The sequence below is a fragment of the Peromyscus californicus genome, unplaced genomic scaffold (assembly GCF_007827085.1).
Source record: "Peromyscus californicus insignis strain IS unplaced genomic scaffold, ASM782708v3 Scaffold_17__1_contigs__length_78620276, whole genome shotgun sequence".
Taxonomy (NCBI): Eukaryota; Metazoa; Chordata; class Mammalia; order Rodentia; family Cricetidae; genus Peromyscus; species Peromyscus californicus.
Window position 1 is genome coordinate 58890804 of NW_026294469.1, and position 7133 is coordinate 58897936.

A 7133-nucleotide genomic window follows, 5' to 3' on the forward strand; every position below is an offset into this window, starting at 1 on the left:
GCATCAACACGTATGTGAAATAATATCCACTCCACTGTGAATTTCACCTCTTTAAACAATTATAATATTTTGTCATTATCCACTGAATTAGCAATTAGTCATTTCTACTTCTTAATAAATGTCTTTTAATTGACTGGCTGACTGGTTGATTGATTTAGATTTGAAGTTCAAGTAATCAGTGTCCAAACATAGGATTTTAAGGGCTTGATAACAGCAGCTGCAGTGATCAGATATTTATTTGGGGCCATTTTTACAAATAGTGCATCATTTTTCTCTCAGTTTTTCAGTTTTCACATGGAACATTTGGTTTTTTTTAATTTTTTTAGTTGTTTGGTGTGAGTTTTGTTTTTTACTTTTTGTAATACAGTCTTATGTAGCCCAGGATGGCCTCCAAACTCACTGTGTTGCTAAAGCTGGCTTTAAACTCCTGATCCTTCTACCTCTCTCTGCCTACCAAGTGTCTGAGATTATAGGTGAGTACTACCGCACCCAGCAAGAATTTCAATTATTCATGAATTCTGATTTACCATAGTAGGATGGTTTCCAATGCTCCCTGGTATTAGAAATGAATATAATCCATGGACCTAGCAGGAAACCAAATACTATTGTTCTCCTAAAGTAATTTAGTAACAAGATGACTGATAACATTCTGCTGTACTCATAGATCAGTATCTTGCTCAGTCATCATAAAGAAGCTTCCTACTTCAGTAGTTGAGAAGTAATCTGTACATCTGGACAATGTACAGAGAGTGAGAGACCTTGGAACACTTAGTCCTAAGTGGGATGTTTACATCAAGACCCTCCCCTCAGGGATCAGGCAACTCTGCATGAGAGAGGGCAGAAAGATTGTAAGAGACAGTGGGGATGGAAGACACTAAGGAAAAAAGGTCTTCTGCACACAATGGAATTAACACATACATTAACATACAGAGATTTAAGCTAGATGGGGTTCCCATGCTGAGGGGGAAGTAGGCACAAGTCCCCATCCATGTCCTTGATGCTATTTCTAATTGATAACTACTTGCAAAGGAAAAATCAATTTTATTCTACGGAATCTCACTGAGTATACAAACCACATTTGCAGAGGGACCAGCCTTTTGGAGGTCAGAGAGACTGGGAACAAGATGCAGAGTCGCCGAGAAAAGCATACAGACTTCTTTCCTGAGGGATGAAGAATTTATTATTCTTGTTGTTGCTTGTTCTACTCTGTTCTTTTTGTTCTGTTCATCTACCCTGATGCTTCCCTTCTGCTTTCTTGCTGACTTCCTTCTATACTACTTCTTGATGTCTTCCTTTTACATCTTTCCTGATGTTTCCCTTTTCTCGTGTCTTTATTTTTTTCCCTTACAGCTTATATACCCCAGCAAAACCTCTCAAGTGGTATAAAAATTACAATGGGGTTGCATTCTGGTTTTTTTAGTGAAAAATCACAATGACTACAAGTAAAAAAACAGCATGCTTTCCATATCCCTTATATGATTATATGTTTTTAATGTATTACAGGTAAAAAGCAAGCTATCCCAAGAACCCACATACATTCATGTCCAAGCAACTTGTTATAGATTAATGGAGTGTAAGCAAGCAAGGTATATTTCTCAGCCAGCTTTTTGTTGTTGTTGTTGTTCTTACTGGCAGGCTGCATTCTGCAGTTACAAAGAAAGGACCAATCATTTATTATTTATCGCATAAGGTACTCTTATAAAAAGTCTTAAAGAAATCACAAATCTAAACTTTTACAAATGAAAAACAATCAACTCTACTTTAAATCCTCAGGGTACGTACCCACTCATCAACAGTTTTGTTTTTTGGGGTTTTTTTTGTATCAGAAAGCTGAGGGCAGAAGTAAGCACAAGGAATTATCATCTTTGATTGCCAACCCATCCTAACAAGAAAGGCACATCAGCTAATAACAACCAGGCTGCTTTATTCCTGTTCCTTGACCTTAACACGTCCCTCACTCAGCTATGTGATGTTCTAAACTTTAGATTGTTTCCCCAGGTTTCCACCTCAAAGCTATTAACAAAACCATCTTAACATAACCTTACTAATAATTTTACATGTCTAAATTCTTCCTAACGGTGGTGCTTGAATCGTTAATCTGCTCAAGCAACAATGCCTGGAAAAAGTCAATCACTATTATTGTAATTACCAGTAACACTGCCCAGTGAGGGACTAGAAACCCTCCCTGAGAGTTTTCATACCACCCATGGATTATGTGGGATGTGGTGAGCATGAATGCATCAATCAGAGCTATGTTCAATAACAGCATGAGGTCCCCAGGACACATAGTCCTCTCCTTGGGGGGCTTTGCCTCTCCAAGGCTCACTCAGGCGTGACTTTACCAACCACCCAGGTGTGTTCCATGAGTCCCAAAGCTGCCTGTTGGTCCTTCTGCATGTCTGCAGATTCACATTGAAGGGCTGGCAATAGATGGATGGTCAACAATGAACTCATTGGTCTTTTTAGCGTTTTTATTTGTTTGTCTTCCAATACTTTTTCATCCGGATATTTTATCCTTTTTTTTCTTTCTTTTTTCTTTTTGTTTCAAACTTACAGATCTTTTCCTTCTATATTATTGCTTATGATTTTATTTTTATGAATTCTCTGTATATGTGTATGAGTGTGTCTAAGTATGGGTATGTTTCTTGTGCTTTATCTTTGGCTCTTTTTTCCTGTTTTTTGCTTTTCCTATTATTGTTTGTTTTTATTTTATTTATTATTATAATTAATATTATGATAATTATTTTCAAAGCTTGTTTGTGTTCTAATGAGAGAGAGAGAGGGAGGGAGGGAGGGAGGGAGGGAGGGAGGGAGGGAGAGAGAGAGAGAGCTGTGTATTTGGAGAGAGGAGAGAGAGAGAAGGGCTGTGTATTTGGGGAAGTGAGGAGGGTCAGAAGAATTTGGGGGGTTAGGATTAGGAAACCCTAATAAGAATATATTGTATGAAAAAAAAACTACTTTCAATTTGAAAAAGAAGGAAATCAGTATAACCCAGAACGTTGCTTTCCTGTGGTGCCACACAAAATGGCAGGGATCTTTAATGGACTTTCTAGGGCTTTAAAACTGGGGAAGTAAGCCATCTGAAGAGTAAGATAATGTGGAAATAATTTGTGAAGGATACATAATGGCTCCATTCATATCTAATGTTTTCATGCCCAAGGCAAGCTCTAGCTGAATAACAATGGGGCAGTCCCCACACCAATCCATCAGGGTGCTCAGCCAGGATCACCAGACATCCCAGATTGGTTCAGAAACATTTGAATTCTTTTATGAACTGTCATCAACCATCACTGAGTCAAGCTAATTAGTAGATTCTCAGGGTCCATATCCAAGATGGATGAGTGTCTTTTTTATCTACATGAAGCTGTATAATTGATTTCTCATGGCTTTCATGTTAAGCATCATTAACTCATGACATTCAAGAAGAAATCCTTTAGGTAAAATATTACATACAACTGTGAGCATTCTATGGAGATAATTACACAGGTAGCAATTTACAAGACAATTTGTCATGGCAACACTGAGGCTGACCTAAGATTGGACTTGGTTGTTAAGAAAATTATTTTAATGGGAGGATAGTGATATAAGATAATAAAGAACATAATAGTTTTATGCAAACTAAAGGTCTAGATTTACAATGTTTTCATTGAGTAATCAAATAAAAGTAATCATTAAGTAATTATGAATGATAATCTTCAGGCAACAAATTATGATGATGTATTGTTGAATGATCTAATTTATGGGCAAGAAAATAGATATATTCATAGTTTCAAATGATAAAAGCTAATTGTTACATTGGGAACCAGAATGTTAGCACGTTTACTTAACTGAAAACTGGAGTTCAGCTTGGTAAGTGCACTGGCCTGTTTGCACGTCTCAAATATGCCAAATCACGTCCCATGCTACAACTTTTGCCTGGAGCTAGCTGTCTCTCCCTGAAACTCTGTTCTCCACCTCGCTGGGCCTTCTTGTCTTGTGGATGTTGGCTTCAACGTCACCATCTCAGGGAAGTGGTTTCCGACCCCCACCACTCAATCCAAAATCTCCCCCAAGAGTATCTTCTATTTTCTATGACACATATTGTTTATTTCCTTCCCAGAACTTGTCACAACCCAAAACACATTGGTTTTTTTTTTCATTATTTTTCCTACTTGCTTGTGCTTTTATCATTTCTTCGTTGTCTGTCGTTTCTAACAGTCTTAAGTCTCTATGTTTTCCTGGTGCACTGTTAAAACTTCAGCATTCAGGAGTGCACTGCAGAGATGAATGCTCCCTGGAAATTGGCCACAAGAAAGTACATATGCCGGTCTGGCTTTTCTTCTCATATCTGGTCTTATCTGAAAGAAGCCCGACTATGTTAAGGTAGACTAGTTAGGCATCTGCCTTCAAGTTAAACAAGCTTCCATCTCATGAAGCTGTAGGGGCAAGGGTACTTAAGTTAGCTGAGTGGAAGCATACTAACTATAGCAACTCTGACATAGCAACTGGTCCCAAGATCAGGGACCCACAGCCATATACATGGCTCAGCAGCACCAAGAACTTGCCACCACAGATGTTCAGGGTCCTGACCTCCAAATGGTGCACATTATCTCTGCTATAAAAGTGTAGAAGAACAGCCTTGTCTCTTTTTGAAGATCTTGACTCAGCATGATATGGGATGTTTTTGCTTTTTATCCTAGAAGTGCCTGTTACAGATCAGTAGTCATAAACATGAACATATCACTTTCCAGAGAGCTTTTGAACCAGCAGTACAATGTGCTTATAAATAATTAGTAGCCACACGCATGGAGACGTGCCATGATAGAGTTATTTATGCATGCCATGTGAGTGTATTAGAACAAAGGAAACGAGTAAAGATGAATTGACTTTAGAGTTAGGCCATAAAACACAAAGAATTTACCAGGAAGATCTGAAATTGGTCGTGAGAAAAATGCTAACTGTAGTATTATAGAGTTTCAAAGTACAATGTTTCCAGATTAAACAATATTATCTTTACATTTCTAAATAATACAATTAATACATGTATTAAAACTTTTACTGTTCACCACTGGAAAACTGATTCTCAGTGAAACTTTCCAAAGAGGCTATAGCATTAATTATAGAATGTGAATGTGAAAGGCATGAAGTAGATTCATTTTTTTAAATTGAACTCATTGTGCAATGCCAAAGCCTATATTTAGGATAATGAAAATGTATTTGAATAGTAGTACTTCTACATGTTGCATAGTCATTTATGAAATATACACCAGTGCAAGTAAATACACTCAGTTCATTATTAAATGTTAATTACATCGAGACAGATTTTTTTCAGTACTAGTCAACAGGGTGGGGGACAATGCAAACAGTTCATTCTAACTGACAAAATAATGTATTTTCTGTTGCTTTCATAGAAATTGATCTACAAATGTCAAAAAACATCCCTTAATTTTCAGTGGCATACTAGGCATAAGAAGAGGTAAGATGTCTTGGTAGCTTGTGAATAACAAGCAATAATCATTAAACACCAAACTGTATGCATTGTAGTAAGGGTAAAAATATAAAATCAATAAGGTAATGGAAAATAAACTAACTTAAGACCTAAATAATACTCCACTTTGTGACAAAGCTATGTGACTCACAGTGTTGTGGTGTTTTACACTGATTTAGCAGCAAAAGATAAATCACATGACTAAGCAGCAGGTAATCAATCACATGGAAAAAGCTATAGCAGATGCGTGGCCTAAAAGGAGGTAGAGAATTCAAAGGAAGGAAAAGCTGAACAACAACAACAAAAAAAAAAAATGCTGACTTGACAGGTCAGAAATACTTTATAGAGAAAGAGAAATCGGCAGAAAAGTATATTGTAAAGGATGAGTAGACAGAAGGAACATTAAGGACTAGGAAGGGAGCCATGTTAGGGTGAAGAGTGCCCCACGGAGGGACTCCAGTACTTGGAGAACTGGTGTCAATGCTGCATTGGAAGAACTGATAAAAAATGCATTAGTCTCCCTCTTCTGACATCTGTTTGAAGACATGTCCTCCCCCATACAACAAAGAGCCAGATTTGTCAGTCGCAGACAGATGTGGAGATGAAGGGAGAAGACCCAGACAGCAGTTGGGGCTGGAGGGGCAGAAAAAGAGAGTTAGAATACGTCTTTAATTGGTTGAGGAACCAAAGGATTCTTGTGTATGTGGGTGATAGATATCAATTCAACATATTATAAAGTAAATAAAACCGTTTATAACTTGTTTGTTTAAAATAATAAATCCATTCTTTATTACATAGTGATACAACTTCTAATGAACAATAACTATATTCTCGAAGAAAAAAGTGATGAGTGATGCTGTTTTTGAAAATATCTTTAATACCTACAAAACGAAAAAAGTTGAAGTTTTGCATCACCTTTGTATTTGCAAAACTTTTATGGTGTCTGGATGAGGCAAATATTAGTCAAATCTGGCTCTCACAGATAATGGAGTTGAGAAAAGGAAATGAACCGTAAATCATCATGAAGATTTCAGATATTTCTTTACAGGTATTTGTCTACAATTATAGATATCCCAAAACTCTACAAGTCATACTTTTTACACTTGATCTTAGCCAAAAGGCCGAGAAGTGATACAAGTCATACTTTTTAAAATTTAGTCTCAACATAAAATCAGAAAATTTTTAATAAGTTTCATACCACTAAATTAATACATTTATTAATAATTAAGTGGTTTAGAACTGGATACCTAAGTCGTTCAAAAAATATTGGGCTTCTGAATTCTGCTGATCTATTAAACTTTGCAATATTTCATTATAGATTAATTATCAAAGCATGTGTTTACTATCAACATCCATCTCATCAAAACACCCTTTACCTTGTGAGAAAGCATCTAGAATAGAGGTTTCAAGTTTTTGGAAATTCTAAATTCCATGTAACATTTCATTTTTTGAGAAGTTCGTGAATATTTGCCATTATTCTTCTCATTATTCATTTTTGAAAAATAGGCTTCCAAATATCTAAATCTGGACAATCACTGTAACACAATCATAAAATACAGCTCATTTGGTTCTATTCAGTGTATAATTCAAACAATGGTCCAAGTTCTTTACCCAAAGTGCTTTATGTGTGTCCCACTTCATTTTACAGAATATTGAACAGTCATAG

At 36.4% G+C, this 7133-nt stretch overlaps 1 pseudogene; it reads right to left on the reverse strand.

The window, feature by feature from the left end:
• Positions 1 to 6461: 6461 nt before the first annotated feature.
• LOC128113131 (uncharacterized) lies at positions 6462 to 6600 on the reverse strand (annotated as a pseudogene).
• Between the last annotated feature and the right edge of the window lie 533 nt (positions 6601 to 7133).